At 44.6% G+C, this 20,318-nt stretch overlaps 1 protein-coding gene across 4 annotated transcripts in view; it reads left to right on the plus strand.

Moving 5' to 3' along the window:
- The window catches only part of STARD13 (StAR related lipid transfer domain containing 13), a 769,773-nt gene that overhangs the window by 566,963 nt on the left and 182,492 nt on the right, over window positions 1-20,318 (plus strand). Inside the window, exon 1 of one of the 4 annotated variants that reach the window (XM_069205554.1) lies at window positions 13,523-13,841. The exons of the other annotated variants lie outside the window; for them this stretch is intronic. The gene's annotated coding sequence lies outside the window, so the exon portion shown is untranslated. Of the gene's footprint in view, window positions 1-13,522; window positions 13,842-20,318 lie in introns of those variants that run through there. 4 annotated transcript variants of the gene reach the window in all.

The raw sequence follows: 20,318 nt of genomic DNA on the forward strand, positions 1-20,318 counted from the left end.
CGGTGTGTCATCCTGCAGTACCCCCAGTTAGGTGCACCTGTCACCTCACTCCCCTCCCCTTTTTCCTCTTTTTGATTTCCCAGCCCCTCCAAACTACTCTTTACTTACCCCTTCATTTTCCCATTCCTTTCCACCCACTCCCCAGGCCTCCTTTCTTCTGATGGCAGACACCGGGTTCATTGCCTTGACCCAGCCTTTGTCTACCAACCTCCTTTGGTGTGACTCCATGGCCTCCCCCATCCATCACAATACTTCTGCACAATGGCATCCAGCCATCCTTGTGGCCATGCTGTCAATATCCTCACTGCACCTTCCCTTTGCACCAAATCTGTGAGAGCAGCAGCAAGTATTTAATCAGCACTGCTGCCAAGCCCGTCATCGCCTATCTCCTGGCCTACCTTTCCACATCTATCCACCCTCTATCATGACTAAGGCAACAAAGTTCACCCTCCTGTCCTGTTCCCTGCTAACTGCCATCCTCAACCTATTCCTAGTCCTAAGCTAAACAAGCCTGTCTCGCTAAGGAGATGCAGGTAGAACCAACTAGGTGTACTGAGGAACAAAGAGGATGCCCTCTGCTACGCACCTTCCCAAAACCCCACCATTCTATCGGTCAACTCCATTATTCCCCCAGCCCTTACAAACCCTCCCAAAAACCCCATAGAACTGGATGAGCCCATCTCCACCCACGCACCCCCTTATTTTTTCTGCATGACCTTGTTACAAATGGTTAAGTACAATAAATAGCATGGGGCACATACATATTTACTGAATAACTACAGTCATATATTCTTAGTTCAGAATTAAGCATTTGTTGTTTTAATATCATCTTAAAGGTATATCTTTCATCTTTGTAAATCCTAATAATATCTACATTCTTTTTTTCAAATAGGTAACATGACAGTCAGGTTACCAACAGTGCTAAATAAAACATTTGAATACTGTCTTTCCATTTATGTATTCAAGATATGTAACAACATTGCCTTATCCATCAGGACTGTCACATTGCTGCTTCAAATTAGGAAACAGATGAAGATTCATCTCTTTAAAGAACACAACAGCTCAATGCATTAAACACCCACAATCCAGCTACCTCACCTATCACTCGTTGACTTTATCCTTTTTCTTTGACCGTGTACAGCACTCCTCTTATTTTTGGCTAGATTTGGGCGATGTAAATACCATACATATGCATACATACATGCTGTATGGGACCACACATGTATGAGTACAGTTTTTAGGTCAGAATGTACATTTGCTTGACATCAATTGTAATGTAATTTTGAGAAGCAACAATGTAAAAAAAATACCTATGGCAAAGTACAATAGAAAAGATACAAACTTTATTAGCCAACTATAGATATCATTAAAAGCCAACTATAGATATCATTAAAAGTTACTCAGCAATCAGTGGCCCAATTGCCCTTGTTTGGGGCAAATAAAGAGTTATGGCTGTGTATTCTGGACAATGACAAACCCCCTTGATGATACAAATTAAAAAAATAATGAGAAAAAGACTTTGACTGTAATGTGAAAAGGCATCCGCTGAAAGGAACAGACGATGAGACATGAACAGTGTCGGGAAATGCTGGAATGCTGCTGTTATTTTTGGCCAATCACCCCCTTTTTTTACCACATATCCAGTCTACACAATTGAAAACTAATTTCTTTAATCATCGTCAAACCCTTCAAGTGATGGGGGCAAAAGCTCTTATTGTGAGACAAAGTCTTGGCTTCTACGCATTGTCCTTGTGCTGCATACTGACTGTGGAATAACATCAAACATTGGAGTGTATTCTTTCATCAAACATTCAGGCATGTGGTCATTCTGCTGGAAACCACCTCCAATAGGAGCAGACGGTGATTTATATCTATTTTTATAAAGCACAACTTCAGTGGGAACCTAAGTGCTCTACAAGACTCTACGAGCCTTCAAATTACCAAACAAACTAAGGATGGGTTGTCTTCTTGGAAGACTGATTGGCTGATGTTCAGAAAAAAAACTTCTGACTGTAGAGTTGTCCAGAGTAACCTACTGGATGATCTAGACTCTACCTTGACTTCATCCATAGGCCACAAATGGTGAAACAAAGTGTAGCACTTTACCAAAATAAACCAACTCAATAAATGTCTGTGCCCCTCTCAAAAGTAGGTTTACGTGTACCACAGAACTTTCAATCCCTTCTGACAACCACAGCGGAAGATTCCCTTTAAGGAGCTACATTTCCAGTTAGAAGTGCTTGGATATTCAAACAGCTAGAAAGGAGTATGTTTGAATGTCCTTCTTAAGTCCACCTGCGATCTTGTGTGATATTTCATCTCTAGCCAAGAGTCAGTACAGCACTCCTGGTGATATGCCTCATTCCTCCAGTGATCCTCAAGAGATCCTCTGTGATGGCAGCTGATCCACAGATTACAAATGACCAGAGAAAAGTGAACGGAACCATTAAAAAAATGTTTTTGGGTGAAATAATTCTGTGAATACTTCAAACGAATTTTTACACATCAGTACGAATAAACATCTGGTAGAATGCCAAAAAACATCGAAATTCTTTCAAAAAAGCTCAGCATTTTGCACCACTTTTGCAAAAATGTGATGAATATAATATTGAAGTCTGTCAGCTTCTGCATTTGTATGCCGGAGGTAAAAATTCTAGGTGTAACACTTTGAAAACATAAGATATATATTGTATGAAATAGTAAGTTTTTCTAGAGGAAAGCCTTTGCACTTTTGACAATAAGCACAAGGTTCAGTAAGATGTATCATTTGTAATGGCTTGTATATTCCGCAGAACACAACTTAAACCAACCCATCATGCTGTTGCAAAATGCCCCATGTGTGTAAAGTACCCCACACTTTTTGCGAGTGTATAGGCTGTGAAGTGTTAGGCCTTGTCCTACCCGGAGAAATGACACAGCCACAGTGTTCATGCAGAAGTGCGTCCAGGAATCGGCCAAGAAAGCGTCTATAAACCAAGGACAACTTGAGAGAGCAAAGGACCTCTTTATTAAGACAGGTGTGCAGCTAGTGATCAGAACATAACAATCCGCTGCAGAAACCCCACCTCACTAATTCTTAGACCAAACCTATCCCCTCCCACCCTTAAAGCCCTCTCACAGCTGTGAAACCCCCAAATCAAACAACCCAACATCCAGTGCCATCCAAATATTCTTCTGTCCACCATTTTTTCATATGACCCAAACATTGTCTTCAAAGTGTCACATCCTCCAACACCCCCACTCTTGGTAGCCCCCTTAGTCTTCCCAGTTTGTGCCTCAGACTTGTGCTTTACGGCAACATGCCGTATCAGCAGCAAGGAAACAAGTCTCAAACATGAAGAAGTCAATACCCAACAAAGCAGCAGCTAAACATTGATATTAAGATCCTCAGACAGTGATCACGAACCAGAGGGAAGAACTATGAAACCGGGGAGGGAGGGAAGGCAACTCAAAAATTCACCTAAACAGGACCTCAGCACCCAGGTAAAGAAGAACCACGGCTGTCACAAAAACCCCTCCCCTGGCAAACTAACCCATCATGGCGCATTCCGTCCTTGGAATGACCTACCCACCTGAAAATATATGGGTCTCCGGTGCTATGGCATGGCTGTTCAGCGCTCCTATTGTACACCTGACGGCGTGGTGGACAACCAAAGGTGCTAGAAGACGGTGGCAACCAACACAACTCTGTGTGTTCACGCACAACACCACAGGCCTCAAGGAATGTCCTCTGCTCTGTTTTGCCTAATTGTACGGATTGGAAAAACGCCGAATAAAATTTGGTTGATGGTCAATTGCATTTAAAAAGCGTTGGTGATGTCGTATGTTAGGACTTTCTTAGGTTTATGCTATAAAAGAATGCAAAGAACTCCCTTTTCTTGACATTTCCTGCAGCAGCATGGCGGGTGTTTATGGGTAAATAGTTCCTCAGATTCCGTTTCCGTGCTCAGAAATGCAGAGCAGCTTCAGGAGGCGGGCAGAGTTGTAATCGGCCGCGATGCGATTAGACACTTCTAAAAGCAGATGCATTAGCAAACCCCCCCGAGCTGCCAGTGGTATTATTGGCCACCCACACGTCGAGCCAGATCATGAATGGAGTATCTGTTCGCATCAGAGGCTTTAGGGGACTAACCGCTTTGGAAATAGTTTCAAAACGCAGAGGTTTTTATTCTTTTTTAAAATTATCTTGCAATCATCGCGCCCTCCTGAAAGCAGGGATTCAACCAGGAGCATTCAGCGTGCGCTGATTCTCAGAATACATTCGAAAGAATTGTCATTCCTTTGCTGTATTCAGGTTTGCAGGTCGAAAGAGCTTGTTGTCAAAAGGAAATAGCTCATTTTACGAACGTGAACCAGTGGTTAGTTGCATCATGCTACAATCATAAAAGGCACTTTCAGAAATCCACATTTACATAATTCACACTGAGGGGGGTCACTAGGTTTGAGACACCAAAGAGTGATGGTGAGTCTGGAGCGTAGCTTCAGGAGGGGTGTTTGGGGTATCACATCCCCTAAAAATGTATTCTTTAGTTCATATCTGGGTACAGATGCTTTCAGTCAGGTATGGCGAGGTGTCTGTCGGATTTCACCTGGGAGATTGACATTGCCACATTGACAAAAACACTCTCTCTCGTCTCTGTTTTGAAGACCTTAAACATGTTTGTTTGAAAAATACTGTTTTAGGTACCCCTAGCTGTCTGCACTCCTCACTCATACCAGCGCCTCTTATGCTCCTCATGCCCTGCTTTTCCTTTAATGTATTTTAACAAGATATGTCAGTGTGATTGTTGAGAAATCTGAAGCTTACCCCCTACCCCCCCCCCCAATCTTACTGACCAAGTTACGCCCTTGTGGTGAGTACATCCTGGTTCAACTTAGGATGTGCTGGCAAGTCTTGTTTTGTGAGCGTGTTGCACTTGCAGCGGTTGGAGGTGTAAAAATACTGCAGAAGCACACACTTAGACGACTTGTTAAAAAGAAACATTGCCATAGTGTTGCAGGATCAAGCGAATTTGCCTTTCGCGTCAACCTTCCTAGACAAACTTCCTCTTCGTCTAGTGGGGCTGAAGCCGCAAGAGGGGCCAGTAATTGCATTTACTCCACTTTGTCAACACTGTCACCCAAGCACCGAGTTTGTCAGCCTCATGCATCATAGTGAGAGGGACTTTTATGTAATGCATGTGCAGGTGGGCGGATTCATAAATGTGCCACTTGCAACGTTTGCCTCATATTACATGGGCTGTTTCTGGGTTTCTTAGTAGTTTATCCCTGTGGTGTCTTGCTTAAAATTGGGCGGCTAAACAGTAATTTGAGAATATCTGACACTGGATAAACATGGAAGTTATGTTTTCACGTTTCTTCTCAGTATTTTTAAGGATTTGCCTCCATCTTTTTTTTTTCTTTTTTCCACTTCCTGTTTGTGTCTGTGTTACTGAGTCTCTAACAGTGTTCAGACGGATTTTATCCACTTTTGAATGACTCGAATTGGATAGCAAGTGTTGGCTCTCCATCTTAGCTAGTCTGTGACGGGACTCACTCAATGAATTATAAATCCCGATTTGACTCTCATTGTATGTGGATCATTAGCTAGTACTATGACACAGTCCTCGGTTCTAGTGGTGTGAGACGCACATTATATTTAGAGGTATACAGCACACCTCATGCCTAGTCAAATCTAAGACTACTTATATGTAGTACATAGCATGCAACTTTTGTCTAATGATATGACACGTGGCTAAACAGTATCTCACACATTGTGGCAGGGCACACACCACAGAACTGGAAAAACAAGATATTTCTGACAACTAGCAGTTTTGAGAAACGTACGGTAAAGACATAACTCCTATAAAATACACTGGAGATGCATTGGTATTAGACAAACCTCATTCCTAGCAGTGTGGTTCACATGGTTCAAATTCTGTACCATGAAATACACTTTACAATAATGTGCTACCATTCGTAGATGATGCACTCTCATTACTAGTACTAGAAACATCTCATTGCTAGGAAGCTAAACTTGCATCTACTTGTCCAGACACCTTCACCTAGTTGTAATATACACTGCGCTTCACTAGTCCTGTGTGATGAACTGCACCAGTGAGCTATGGTGGGCTGAGGGCACAGTCTTGATCTGCATCTGAGCTGTCAACTACCCCCTCCCCCTCAGAGGTAAGTCAGTTTAAAGAGAGTAACCTTGGCACACCTCACCCCCAGTTGGCCATTTTTCAAGGCCTTATTTCTGGAACGCCTTACACCCCAGATTAAGAACAGAGCGCTGCCTCCCAAACCTTAGAATACTCTCAAAAATTGAACATCTACACAAGCCTAGGGCCACAGGCTATCTACAGCATAAGTGACATCCACAGTTCTTCAAAAGGCACATTGATCAACATTGATAATTCTCGACATGAACTCCACTATCATATAGGCCCTCATTACAACTCTGGCGGTCAAAGACTGCCAGGGCTGTTTTGGAGGTTGCACCGCCAACAGGCTGGCGGTGCAAACTCGCATATTACGAACGCGGCAGAAGCGCTGCGGTCGCACCGCCTGGCCCTGGCGGTTTTCCACCTCGTTGCTCCCGGCGGATTTAATCCCCAGCGGATTACGAGTCCCCTTCCTGCCAGCCTTTTCATGGTGGTAGGAACCGACATGGAAAGGCTGGCGGAAAGGGGAGTCGCGGGCCCCTTTGGCATGGGCAGTGCAGGGGCCACCTGGCACAGCCCCATAAAGCTTTTCACTGTCTGCATAGCAGACAGTGAAAAGCACGACGGGTGCAACTGCACCCGTTGCACGCCCGCAACACCGCCGGCTCCATTTGGAGCCGGCCCCCATGTTGCAGCCGACATCACCGCTGGGCCGGTGGGCGGAAACTCGGTTTCCGTCCGCCGGCCCAGCGTGGATGTCATAATGGCCACCGCAGGAGTGCGGCCGCATTGGCGGCCGCACGGCGGTTAACCGCCGCCTGCCAAAGTTGTAATGAGGGACATAATGTAGTAAGCCCCTTTTCAAGACCACTACCTCCAGTAAGTCCAATGAGCCACTGTGAAATCGAGACTTAGAGAACCCAGCCTCAATCCTGGCCAGTAAGGAGGACAATGGACAACTTTTTCAGAAAGCGTTATGGTAATGCCAGTGCAATACCGTAGCTGTATTGAATGACAAAGCCTGAAGCAATAACCAAACATGAATTTGAATTGACTTTAACTTGCCATGACATGTAGTATCACCTCCCCACCTTGCTAACCACCTCCGATGCAAGCACCCATGCTTTGCTCCTGGAGTATGCCAAGCTACAACACCCAACCCTACCAGAATTAAACATTACCCAATGTTTAGTTAATCTGTCAGCAATGTCTAGGATGCTATTGGCTGGGCCCTCCATTCTGGTGTTTGACTCTCAGGTTCCATTTCAAAAGACTTCAATTTTATAGTTGAAGACGCCTCCATTCTTAATATTCACAAGAATTCTGGTTTCTGGTTTCCTGCTCTACACCACTGCACTTGTCATCCATTGTTTATGCTTAGGGATCTGATGCAGCAGCCAGCTGAATGTCACGCTTCAAAAAAAGCAGCAAATCCCTTCAAAAAATTCTCCCTCTAAAGAAAAGCATATTTATGTCGTGTCATTCATAGATGAACTTTGTGACTAAAACGATTTTGTTTTCCTCTGCATGTACTTCAGATATTGTGGCATTTTAAATTCTAAGATTATACTTCGTAGAAAAATATTTTTATTTTTTTTGTTTTGGGTGGTCTAACCAGTTGTTATTTTTAGAGTAGGGACTGTGTACAACGTATTCGCGCTCTTCCTTGAAATCTGTGGTTGGTGTTTCTTTTTTTACCCTCGGACTCTTTACATTCCTCTGTGGTGTTCTAAGTTTGGTACTGATTCACAAGTGTGGTTGTGTGCCCTCCGCTGTACCACATCAGCGGTCAGATTATTCGGCTGGCACAGTGTTGCAGAAGTTCTGCATTGTGCAAGGTCAGTGTTTTGCCCCCTTTTTTGTTCTAGATTTGGTGCATCTCCAAATGTGGAGGTGATAGTTCACACCCCCACATATTACGCATCCAGTGCAATAAAATGTTGTTATTCATATGCCACAGTGTAACGTTTTTAACGTTATTTAACCCTGAAAAACGTGCTTGTTGGCAGCTCTTGAATTTTTCTATTTTAATGATAAATGGTCACATTGTTTCTTACGAATAATTAATGATATGTCATAATGTAACTCTTATTGCAAATTGTACACTAAAAACGTATGCTGTGTATGAGGTATGTCCCTTATTTGCCCCCAGTGCCAAGCAAACCTGTTTTTTGAGCGCTTTATAAGTCAAATAACACAACCTAACAAAAAAAAAACATTTAAAAATGTTTTAGGGAAGCAAAATAAATACAGCCAATGCCGTGCGACCCTTTTTACAGTGGAAAACTGCTCGCACCAGCACCACACTGTGCACCGCCCATGTGAGTCGACGACAGATGGAATCCTACTCTTGCAACCAAGTGCTCACGAATTCTGTACTCGTTGCAGATATGCAGCAGCGAATATCTTAGCATCTCACGAGCACTCTTGCACAAGCAGTAGACTTTGCTGAAACTAGGCTTATTCACAAGCAAATTACATACATTTGATGCCTTCTATGCTTACAAATTGTGTGCCTTTAACACAGATTTGGACCTGGCAGAATATCTGTATCTGAAGAATAATGCACAAATCTTCAGTTAACCGCATAGTTCTCTACCCTTCTTTAGTAAGCAGTGAAATGTCCATATGTTCTGCTTTTTCCTCAATGTAAAAACAGAGTTTACTTTCATTATACCATCTTCTTTCATCGCGAAACGGAGTTCCAAAAAGAAGCCGTGTGTGACACTTGCTACACTAACTAATATTCAGCAAGTAGCAATTTGCTGTTATACACCTGCCTTACTAAAATGCAGTTTACCTACTCGCTAGGGCGGGAAAGGCAGACTACCTTTTCAGAATCTGGGCTATCTCGTAGCCTCAGCTGCTCCCAGGGATAAATCCTAGATGTGATTATCCGTGCCCCCTACTCCAGCGGATACCTGGACGGGGCTGTTTGCAGCAAAGAACATGCATGCTGTTATATAACACCTGACTGCCATGTCTGCTGAATCCAGTCAAGTGCGACCGAGGTGCCCTCAACATAGTAAGAACTTTACCATCTCAAGTAATGGGTCGCACAACAAAAGGCCACTTGTACTCAGCTGTGATTGGCTGAGAGCTCCTCCGGGGCTGACCATGTTTGCCCATGCTTCTTGCTTTATGCTGGGAGCACTTCCTCATCATCATTGCACATTTAGCCACATCATGGTCAGCGGGTGCATGTCTAAACATGATGGGCATTAAATGAAATGCAGTGCCTTCTTCATTTGTTTTTGCAGGAACTATATGCATGGAGTTGCACATTTAGTCTCTTTTTTACAGTCACTCATTCATGGAGACAGCATTCAGTTCCTTCACTCAGTTGTTTGTGTACTTCTCCTACAGTGATGTAGTCTTAAAACAAGGACAGGTATTGTGTTTCATCTCGAAAGGCCTTTGAAATATTTGATGACAAAAGTGTGATTCAGGGCCAGTTGCCTGATACAAAAGTGCCCTTTTGATGATAGACTGCAAAAGCTAAATCCCAAAATTCAAATATACTGTCATTAGTTACTTATCTATTGCTTTGGAAGAGCACATACACCCCTTTGCTGTAATGGGCCTACAATCCTGAATCTCCTACCCATTGCCAAATTCACATCACCTCTTTTGCAACACCACTCTGGCAAGCTTCTATTCAATAAGACATCTTGGCCAATCAGGTGACCATCAAATCAGCCTAGTGCAATCTGAAAATTTATACAGCAGGGTCAGTCACCCAAAACGGTATTCTGGCACTAAAGCATCACAGGAAAGACTGACTGACTAGAGAATTGCATCAGAGCCAGATGTAGAATGCTCTTTAGTAGGCAAGATGGTCATCAATAAAACACACCACTAAAGGGAGGTGCTCCAGCATCTCGCAGTGAGTAGTTAAAACGCATGCCCTCCCCAGACTGAGACATACTTCATTGTATTACAACATTAATATGACTCTAACTACCCTTATGAGAGACACTGAGGTACTTGACTTCACAGGCAGCAAGCTGTGCCATGTAGTGTGTGTGGTTGGGTTGGTGTTGTCTCTGATTTCTGATCCTATGTAGGAAATAATTCCATGTTGTGTGTGATGACCACCAAGGTGCAGTTATGTGATCGGATGCAGTGCTTAGCTGTGCGGTGGATGCTGAGGTGTGAGAGACAGGTGCACTGTTTATGGTAGCAGCTTTGAGCAGCTCTGCAGGGTATTTCTTATGATCATAGTCTACTTAGCTGATTACTGCACTGGGTTGTCCAACAGGATATTTTGTTTAAAGTTTATCATCTTGAGCCATCATGATTGGAAAGAGAAATGACAGAGAGATCAGCTGGGATGGGCTTTGTTAATATCATCCCATTATGTGAATGTTATTGTGAGATACAAAGTGGCCATAGTGTACAGTTTAGTGGCACCTGCAGTGGTGGACTATATTAGAATCCTTCGGTTGGTCAGCGGTAGGTGACATCTCTAACATTATCCCATGCTTGTTCCTTTGGTGATAGCTGGTTTATGAGCTGGTACAGTACTGGTTGATGGACAACACTGTATCAGATATGTGGTATGTGATTGTCAGGGGATTAAGCAGACTAAGCAGGGCCACTGGAATTATGCCTCATGGGGAGTCCCAAATTATGCGGCAGGGTTAACTAAACTCTGCAGCAAGAAAAGGCACATTATGTGGCATAATGCATCACATTTTCGAATACTATTTCTTGATTTTTATTGATTTTTTAAATGTGTCAATATTGTGTGGGTAAAGGTTTCATCTCCTTAGCACCAATTTGACAACTAAATACAAAAGTAAGCAACTGAATGATGACCAGTTAACCTTTGCAAATGACCTTCCAGGGCACCCGAACTCTTCCCAAGGCTTTTAGTGACTTTTGATCCATTTGACCTAGAAACTATTTTTGTTAAAATCTGCAGATTATGCAGCGGATGATTGATTATGTGGCAAATACAGCAAATACACGATTATGCAAAAAAGCAGTGGCCGCAGAACCTCACAATTCCAGTGGCTCTGATTATAAGGGAGTTGTTATTCAGGGAGTGCAGAATTATTAGGCAAATGAGTATTTTGACCACATCATCCTCTTTATGCATGTTGTCTTACTCCAAGCTGTATAGGCTCGAAAGCCTACTACCAATTAAGCATATTAGGTGATGTGCATCTCTGTAATGAGAAGGGGTGTGGTCTAATGACATCAACACCCTATATCAGGTGTGCATAATTATTAGGCAACTTCCTTTCCTTTGGCAAAATGGGTCAAAAGAAGGACTTGACAGGCTCAGAAAAGTCAAAAATAGTGAGATATCTTGCAGAGGGATGCAGCACTCTTAAAATTGCAAAGCTTCTGAAGCGTGATCATCGAACAATCAAGCGTTTCATTCAAAATAGTCAACAGGGTCGCAAGAAGCGTGTGGAAAAACCAAGGCGCAAAATAACTGCCCATGAACTGAGAAAAGTCAAGCGTGCAGCTGCCACAATGCCACTTGCCACCAGTTTGGCCATATTTCAGAGCTGCAACATCACTGGAGTGCCCAAAAGCACAAGGTGTGCAATACTCAGAGACATGGCCAAGGTAAGAAAGGCTGAAAGACGACCACCACTGAACAAGACACACAAGCTGAAACGTCAAGACTGGGCCAAGAAATATCTCAAGACTGATTTTTCTAAGGTTTTATGGACTGATGAAATGAGAGTGAGTCTTGATGGGCCAGATGGATGGGCCCGTGGCTGGATTGGTAAAGGGCAGAGAGCTCCAGTCCGACTCAGACGCCAGCAAGGTGGAGGTGGAGTACTGGTTTGGGCTGTATCATCAAAGATGAGCTTGTGGGGCCTTTTCGGGTTGAGGATGGAGTCAAGCTCAACTCCCAGTCCTACTGCCAGTTCCTGGAAGACACCTTCTTCAAGCAGTGGTACAGGAAGAAGTCTGCATCCTTCAAGAAAAACATGATTTTCATGCAGGACAATGCTCCATCACACGCGTCCAAGTACTCCACAGCGTGGCTGGCAAGAAAGGGTATAAAAGAAGGAAATCTAATGACATGGCCTCCTTGTTCACCTGATCTGAACCCCATTGAGAACCTGTGGTCCATCATCAAATGTGAGATTTACAAGGAGGGAAAACAGTACACCTCTCTGAACAGTGTCTGGGAGGCTGTGGTTGCTGCTGCACGCAATGTTAATGGTGAACAGATCAAAACACTGACAGAATCCATGGATGGCAGGCTTTTGAGTGTCCTTGCAAAGAAAGGTGGCTATATTGGTCACTGATTTGTTTTTGTTTTGTTTTTGAATGTCAGAAATGTATATTTGTGAATGTTGAGATGTTATATTGGTTTCACTGGTAATAATAAATAATTGAAATGGGTATATATTTTTTTTTGTTAAGTTGCCTAATAATTATGCACAGTAATAGTCACCTGCACACACAGATATCCCCCTAACATAGCTAAAACTAAAAACAAACTAAAAACTACTTCCAAAAATATTCAGCTTTGATATTAATGAGTTTTTTGGGTTCATTGAGAACATGGTTGTTGTTCAATAATAGAATTAATCCTCAAAAATACAACTTGCCTAATAATTCTGCACTCCCTGTACAGCCTGTCATGAGCCATAATTATTGGGATCCCGCTACTGGTGATGTAGTTTCCCCCTTAGAGCAATTAACCCATTAGGTAATCTGGTGCACCCGAACCCTCATGCTCACCATCTCAGCAGCTCGAATCCGTACGGTTTACCGCGTAAAAGGCACTGTAAAAAATACTAATCTTTCCATCTTAAAAACACAGAGCCAGTCATCCCACAGCTATTCTTGGTTGTTTTTAAAGTGAGAAGTGCGCATGTCCCTAAAATAGTGTGAGAGGTGAGTGGTATTAGATAGCGAGACGGTAGCAGCCACAGAATAACTCTTTGAGTCTGGGCGGGTAATTACTTACAGACACCGGTGGATCCTGGACTAACTTTGAAAAGATTCCCGCGTTAAAAAAACAAGACTGGATCTTGCAAAACTTTAACTGTCCCTGCGGTCTCGCATGCGCATTCCTTTAGTCACCAGGCCGGCTGGTCTGCGGCGAGCCGTCATGTAAATCTTTTATGGCTGCTGGTGGAACTGAGTTGGTGAAACATCTTTTAGCGCAAGCACTTTCTGCAGCCGGGCTCCAAGCTCGAGCCAAATGTCTGGTTGAAGTTGTCTTCATCCTTTCGAAGTATATTTACAATTTGTTTCCCGAATGGCGAAGCTCCATTTTCAGCACGTCCCTCCGCGGCACAGCCAGTGCGGGACGGGATGATTTAAAGAAAATCCAGCTGTGCCGTTTTTTCCATCATCCGAGACCCGGGGGCGGGGCCTGAACCCACCTCAACCAGACGGGGCTGTGAGCAGAGCTGGGATGGCGCAGGACGCGGCTCCGCAGTCCGCACAGGATCACTGTGGAGGTCTCAGCTGCAGGCGGCCGGGGCAGTGAGGAGGGGGCGCCGGGCACGGGAGCCCTCCACGCCTCCCTGGAACCGGGGCTCGAGGAACGGGGCACAGGACACCCAGAGAGCCACGCGCCCTGCAGGCTGTGGAAACAGCGAGGAAGCGGACAGGACTGAGTGCCTGGGAACAGCGCTCAGATCTGCAGAGTGAGGTACTTATGTCTTCCCTGGAAGGAGTACGTTCATTCAGCGACGCTCTCTGTGCATAGTAGGTTTTTAATGTTTTCCATTAATCTACATGCTTTCTTCACATCTGCATAATTTTATCAAAGTTAATTCTTAAGAAACATGCCTCTGAATGCAACCCCCTTCCTTTTCCAATGTGTTTCTTTGCTTGCTTGAATTGTATTTTTTAGCTTTTAGTATACATTCCCCTTTGGTACCCAGTTCTCTTCAGAAAAAAACTTTAATACTGAGGAGTTCACGAGCAGAAAGCTTTTGTATATCTCGCATTGTCCCATGCTGCCCTTTGGAGGTTTTTAATTTAATGAAGATCCCCAAGGGATATCGCCGTACAGAAGAGCGCACCCCCTCCCTACAAGCTTTTCCTAGAGCCCGCCACGCCCCAATCTAGCCTGTCTCTTATTTTCTGGTGACATCCATCAGTAATGAACGGGGGAGGGGATAGTCCACGGCTGGCAGGTTTTTATGTGTAGGGTGTTTTTTTCTGAGGTATCTTGAAAGGACGGGGGGTTGCAATGTATCTTACTTGCTGCATAAAAAAAAGTTTAACGTTTTAAGTAGTGTGTGTTGGAAGGTTTGGGGTGTAGAAGTCAATTACAAGTTCTTTTCTTCAACAATGAACAGTTCATTTGCCTCCTCTCTCGCTGCAATGCTGTTTATTGTAACTCTCCCAGAAGCACCATAGGTTTGAAAAACATTCCTACTGAAAAGCAGTAGCTGTAATGTATGAAGTAAATATGTCTAATGTCCAGGAAACCGTGCTTGGACGGCTGTGTTATTTCTGCTTTGCAAACGTGCAAGCGAAGGGCTTCTTTCACAATCGTTTTAATACACTGCATCTTTCCCAAGCCAGACAGTGACAAATTGGCTTTAACTTCTGAAATGGAAAAAGAATGCTCGGTGTTATGGCCCAATAAGGATGACAAAACAGCAGCGCTTGTGTGGGAAAATGGCAGCTGTCCAATGTCTGCAATCATTTATCTTCCCTGAGGAGGACCGCTTTATGTATTTCTCAGAAACTGGTACTGATTGGTTTCATCACCCTAGGGGTGGGACAGGAGACCAGTGACTGAAGCTTTGGGGACCCAATATTGATCGCTCGGCCTCTGTCTGACCTGCTCTGATAGGGATACACTTGTGACGTATCTTGTCAGGCCACGTCCAATTGGTAGTCGGACTGAGTGCTGAGTCCCAGCTGCTTTCCGTCGGTTCCTATCTATCCAGGCGGTTGGCATTGCAAATAAAAGGCTGGAAAATATGAAGACAGATAAAAAAGACCTGAACATGACCATTCAGCAGAGTGGGGCTTCACCTTGGCCGCCTGCCAGCCTCTGTTTTCCCATCTCCATCACATACAAATGTACATGATGTGGGAAGTGCTTAGAAGTGCATCACATTGGAAAGGTTATGCAGAGTTCACAGGGCAGGTTCAAATATCATCTTTTATATTTTTTCAAATAATTTTAGGTGAAATTTGCCACGTGAAACCTGCAAATGGACAGCATGCTAATAAACTGACATGTAATGTACACTTTTACATGAACAGTTGTTTTTTAAAGATCCAAACTGTGTGTGAACTGTACAAGTATGATGTACTTGTGGCAAATCTCTTTCTCCGAGGAACTGTATTTAATTGTATGTTAGTTAGCAAATGTGGCCGTGCTACAATTTGAACAAAATACACCGTTGCACATTATTGGTGGTGAGCAGCTTTATACGAGAGAGAAATATTGAGGTTTGTAGGAGTTTTGGTAAGATATTCTAATGCTAACCAGTTGAAATTTCCAATGACAAAGGAAGTCTGCAGGTGGATAGAAATAGCTCACCTCATTCCACCTACCTTTTGTCGACTGTTGCATGAGTGATGGACATTGTAAGGTGAAATCTATCACTGGCAAAAGTTGGTGCAGGTTGATGGTTGATGTTGATTGACATCCACTATCTGTGTAATGAGACAGCAAACCCAGCCCAAATGGTTTCAGATGATGCCACTGAATTCAGCTTACTGTTATTGGTGGCCAGCCACAATCAGTGGATGAGAATTATTAGGTCTTCTGTTTTTTTTTCAATTTCTATTCATCCAGCTCTGAAATGCCTTAAAAGATTGTCACGGGGCCCCAGAAGTACTCGAGACTAACACTATCTCATGCACAACACATTAGACAGAGCTCTGTACAAACAAAACAAGCAATACAAACAATTTCCATAGTTAAGTATCAATTTACTCCCAACAGCACTTTCCTCTAAAGAACAACAGATAGACACTTCCAACACAACCTATTAAACTGTACATCTCACAGAGGCACACATTTACCACTTGGATGGATACTAAAGTGCCCACAGCAACATTCATCCATACAGTCAGCAATGACCATCGTGCAGTAGTAAACATCTAAACAGAACGTCTAACTTTAACCATTGTCCACAAAAGACAGATTATTACCAGGCCTCAGGTAACACAAAAAGTTGATGGAATGTATTACTAGGTTTGTCACCTTCAAATAGGATCCCTTATTTGTTTTTTAGAAAAGCCGTCATCCACATTATAGTGGCACGCTTTACCATTGGGCAGCTACAACACCTCCTGTACCATCGGTGTGCATCAGTGGAGGGAAACACATGATTGTTACAGCAGCTCTGGATGAATGTGTGACCACAAGGCAATGCTCGCGTGTCTCCCCAGGTTAGGAGAATTAGACCCAATTATTGGAGAAAATCTTTAGGAAGCCCAACAGAAACAAGAGTATCATTACATTTCTGTGACTAATAATGAAGAATGGTTTTGACAACATGGTTTTGACAACACTAACATGGGCATTTTTCCTGTTGTAAATTACGCTAACAGTATAGGGATCTCTACTCCTGGTGAATGCCGTAGACCCTTCAGGGCAGGAGTAAGGACGAAACATGTTGAAGACATCTAGATGGTAGGGTAATAATCACACATAGACCATCTTATTCTGCTTGCAATCCTGCCAGAAGGAACCTTAGAAAAAATGAAATAGATTGGATATTGCTTGTAGGCAGTAGTGCACCTTATCCCTAAAATCTCTACTCTAGTTCCCTATTGTACCCACCAATGGTACAGGAACTGTTGTAGTTGCCCAATGATGAAGCATGCCACTATGATGTGGGTGAGGGCTTCATTAAAAAAAACGAATGAGGGATCCTATTTGAAGGTGGAAAATCCAGTAATATATTTCATCCATGTTTTTGTGTTATGTGACTACAGCAGGGAGAGTAGTTTTTTTTTTTAATCTCTTTATTGGTTTTGATACGGTCACTTAGAGCGAAATGCTCACATGCAGCAACAAGTGAAAGGTGTAGTTACAGAGATAAGGGTTATACTAATAAAAAAAAAGTGCAATTGAAAGAACAACATTTAACTGTGCCACATAACGAGAGTTAGTGTTTCAGTGTAATTTGCAAGGGTGGGATGCCATCATTTGATTCTAGGAGCAATCGCGCTATGGTGAATTAACCTATAATTTTTTGTCCTCTGAGTATGCTGAGCAGTGCTGAGTGGCATTGCTGGTAGAGTGATACAGTATACATCACAAATGACTGGGGCGGGTGAGGAATTCCTAATAGCATCATGCAGGTGGACGCAGGAGCAGTGGTGTGGCGCACCCCAAGGGAGCTGAAGAATTCACACCAACAGGGTGTTGAAAACTCCAAGAGCAGAGGGATTTTGTGTCTGTCTAGTGTGGCGATGGCTTCGGGGTATTCAGGGTGGATGTGTGTCATTTTTAGCTTCAATGTGTACAATAAAGGCACCCCAAATTTCAAAGCCTCCAACTGCCAACCCTCTGAACTGTAAAAGCCGCAGAGTTTGGGCCTCTGCATAGGACCTCTGAAGCAGGTCATGCAGCCACTTGGTTTAACTAGGGGCATGTGGAGCCTTCCAGTGGGTTGCTATTAAACGTTTAAAAGTTATGAAGGCCAGATCAATAAATCTATGTAGTTGTTTGTCCCCTTTGGTGCGGCGTCACAGTCAACGCAAGCAGGATTCCGGGTCTGGCGTCAGAACATGGTCAGTAATTTCCGCAACCGTTTCAGTGATGCATTGCCAAGCCGTCGCCAATGGTGGGCAATCCCATACCATATGATAGAAATCCACTATTGGTTCCGCGCATCAAGGGCACCCGGGGTCCGATGCAGGAAACGTGTTTTATCCGGGAGGGGGGTAAGTAGGAGTGGTGTAAGTAGTTAAATTGGGTGTAACAGAGCCTCGGGTCTGAGAAACACTCTTAACGGTAGAGAGAGCTGCTTTCCAAGCCGACTGCAACAGGGGAGCAGGGAGTACTGCATCCCAGCAAGATCGTGTGTGTTCCAAACTCGGGCAGGCCTCCGACAAAAACATAGAGTATAACTGTGATATCACTCTTTTGGTGATCCTAATAGAGAGGATCAGCTTGAGAATCTGTGACGTCTGGGGTTCGTCATCTCCTGTGTCCCACGTGATATGCAGTGAGTGCCGTATTGTGCAATATGTCAGAAAGGCGCCAGCATGAATCCCTGTGTTCTCCGTCAGTTTGCCAAATGTTAACAGTGTAGCATCCGAGTAAAAACCACTCACTTTCTCTAGACCCGCTTCCTGCCATGTTGTGGTGCACTAACAGGTCACGGGCTCTAGTCAAATGCAACAGTGGGATCAGAGGTGAGTATAGTGCATTAGGACCCCTTCCATGGACATAGCGTAGCCAGCATGTCTTAGCAGTGTCCAATATGACGTTACCACGATGTGTGGGGCATGTCTTTTCCAATAACCAGGCTAGTAATGGTGTCGGTGCAAGTGTGTCCATCATCACTTTTGTCTCTGCTTTGTGATGTTCCCCTACCCAACCGACAGGCCATTGCAGCTGGGCGGCCGCGTAATACATTTCAAAGTTAGGCATACCTAAACCCACATCATCCTGTGTGTGTTGGGTTGTGGTTAATGCTACGCGGCGTCTGTCTTTTCCCCATAATAAATCAGTTGTTACACTCTGTAGGGACTTCAAGAATGAGCGAGGGAGAACAACCGGTAGCACTGCAAAGTAGTATACTAATCGAGGAAGGATGAGCATTTTGGGTATAGCTACTCTGCCCATGGGTGATAAAGGGAGAGATCTCCAAAAGGGGAGCGAACCCCGTATAGAACGGTGAACTCTATGTTGCCCTCTCTAATGTCCTCCATCGAATGATACACCTGTATTCCCAGATACTTAAAGGTGGTATGACACCATGGTAAGTGGTACTCTGGTAGGTCCGATTGGAGATCCAGGGGGACAGGAGTTAAGGGGAAAATACAGGATTTAGATCAGTATACTCGCAAGCCAGAAATGTCCGCAAAGGCATCCAACGTGTACATTACCCCCGGCATAGAGATTGCGTGGTCTCGCAAGTAAATCAAGGTGTCATCTGCATATAGGGATATAGGGGGTCATTCTGACTTTGGCGGGCGGCAGAGGCCGCCCGCCAAAGTCCCGCCGGCAGACTACCGCTGTGCGGTCAAAAGACCACTGCGGTAATTCTGAGTTTCCCGCTGGGCTGGCGGGCGACCGCCAGAAAGCCGCCCGCCAGCCCAGCGGGAAACCCCCTTCCATGAGGATGCCGGCTCCGAATGGAGCTGGCGGAGTGGAAGGGGTGCGATGGGTGCAGTTGCACCCATCGCGATTTTCAGTGTCTGCGTGGCAGACACTGAAAATCTTGGTGGGGCCCTGTTAGGGGTCCCCTGCAGTGCCCATGCCTTTGGCATGGGCACTGCAGGGGCCCCCAGGGGCCCCATGACACCCGTTACCGCCAGCCAGGTTCTGGCGGTCAAAACCGCCGGAACAAGGCTGGCAGTAAGGGGGTCGGAATCCCCATGGCGGCGCTGCTTGCAGAGCCGCCATGGAGGATTCCCTTGGGCAGCGGGAAACCGGCGGTACACCGCCGGTTTCCCGTATCTGACCGCGGCTGTACCGCCGCGGTCAGAATGCCATGGGAGCACCGCCAGCCTGTTGGCGGTGCTCCCGCGGTCGTTGGCCCTGGCGGTCCATGACCGCCAGGGTCAGAATGACCCCCATAATGTGGTGTGTGTGTAGCTCCAGAATGCCCTGCTGCCGTGCATATTTGCGAAGACTGGCTGCCAGGGGCTCTATAGCTATGGCGAACAGTAGGGGAGATAGCGGGCGCCCCTGTCTGATGCCCCTGTGTATGGGGAATGGGTCCGAGATAATTTGCCCCGTCTTAACTCGAGCCAATGAGCTAGAGTATAATGTCGTGATCCATGCTATATAACCTTTGCCAAATCCCATTGCGCCAAGCGTTTTTAATGAAGAAGTCCCAGCTTCTATCGAATGCCTTCTCTATGTCTAACGATATGGCTACTCCACGGTGGTAGGTCTCCTAATTGTTGTGCAATATGTGGAGGAGGCTCCTGATTTTCCATGAAGGTGTTTCTGCCCGGTCTAAATCTGGACTGATCTTCATGGATCAGTTGTGGAATAAATGGGAGGAGTCTATTGGCTTGTATTTT

Source organism: Pleurodeles waltl, chromosome 8 (genome assembly GCF_031143425.1).
Source record: "Pleurodeles waltl isolate 20211129_DDA chromosome 8, aPleWal1.hap1.20221129, whole genome shotgun sequence".
In the NCBI taxonomy this organism is placed as follows: Eukaryota; Metazoa; Chordata; class Amphibia; order Caudata; family Salamandridae; genus Pleurodeles; species Pleurodeles waltl.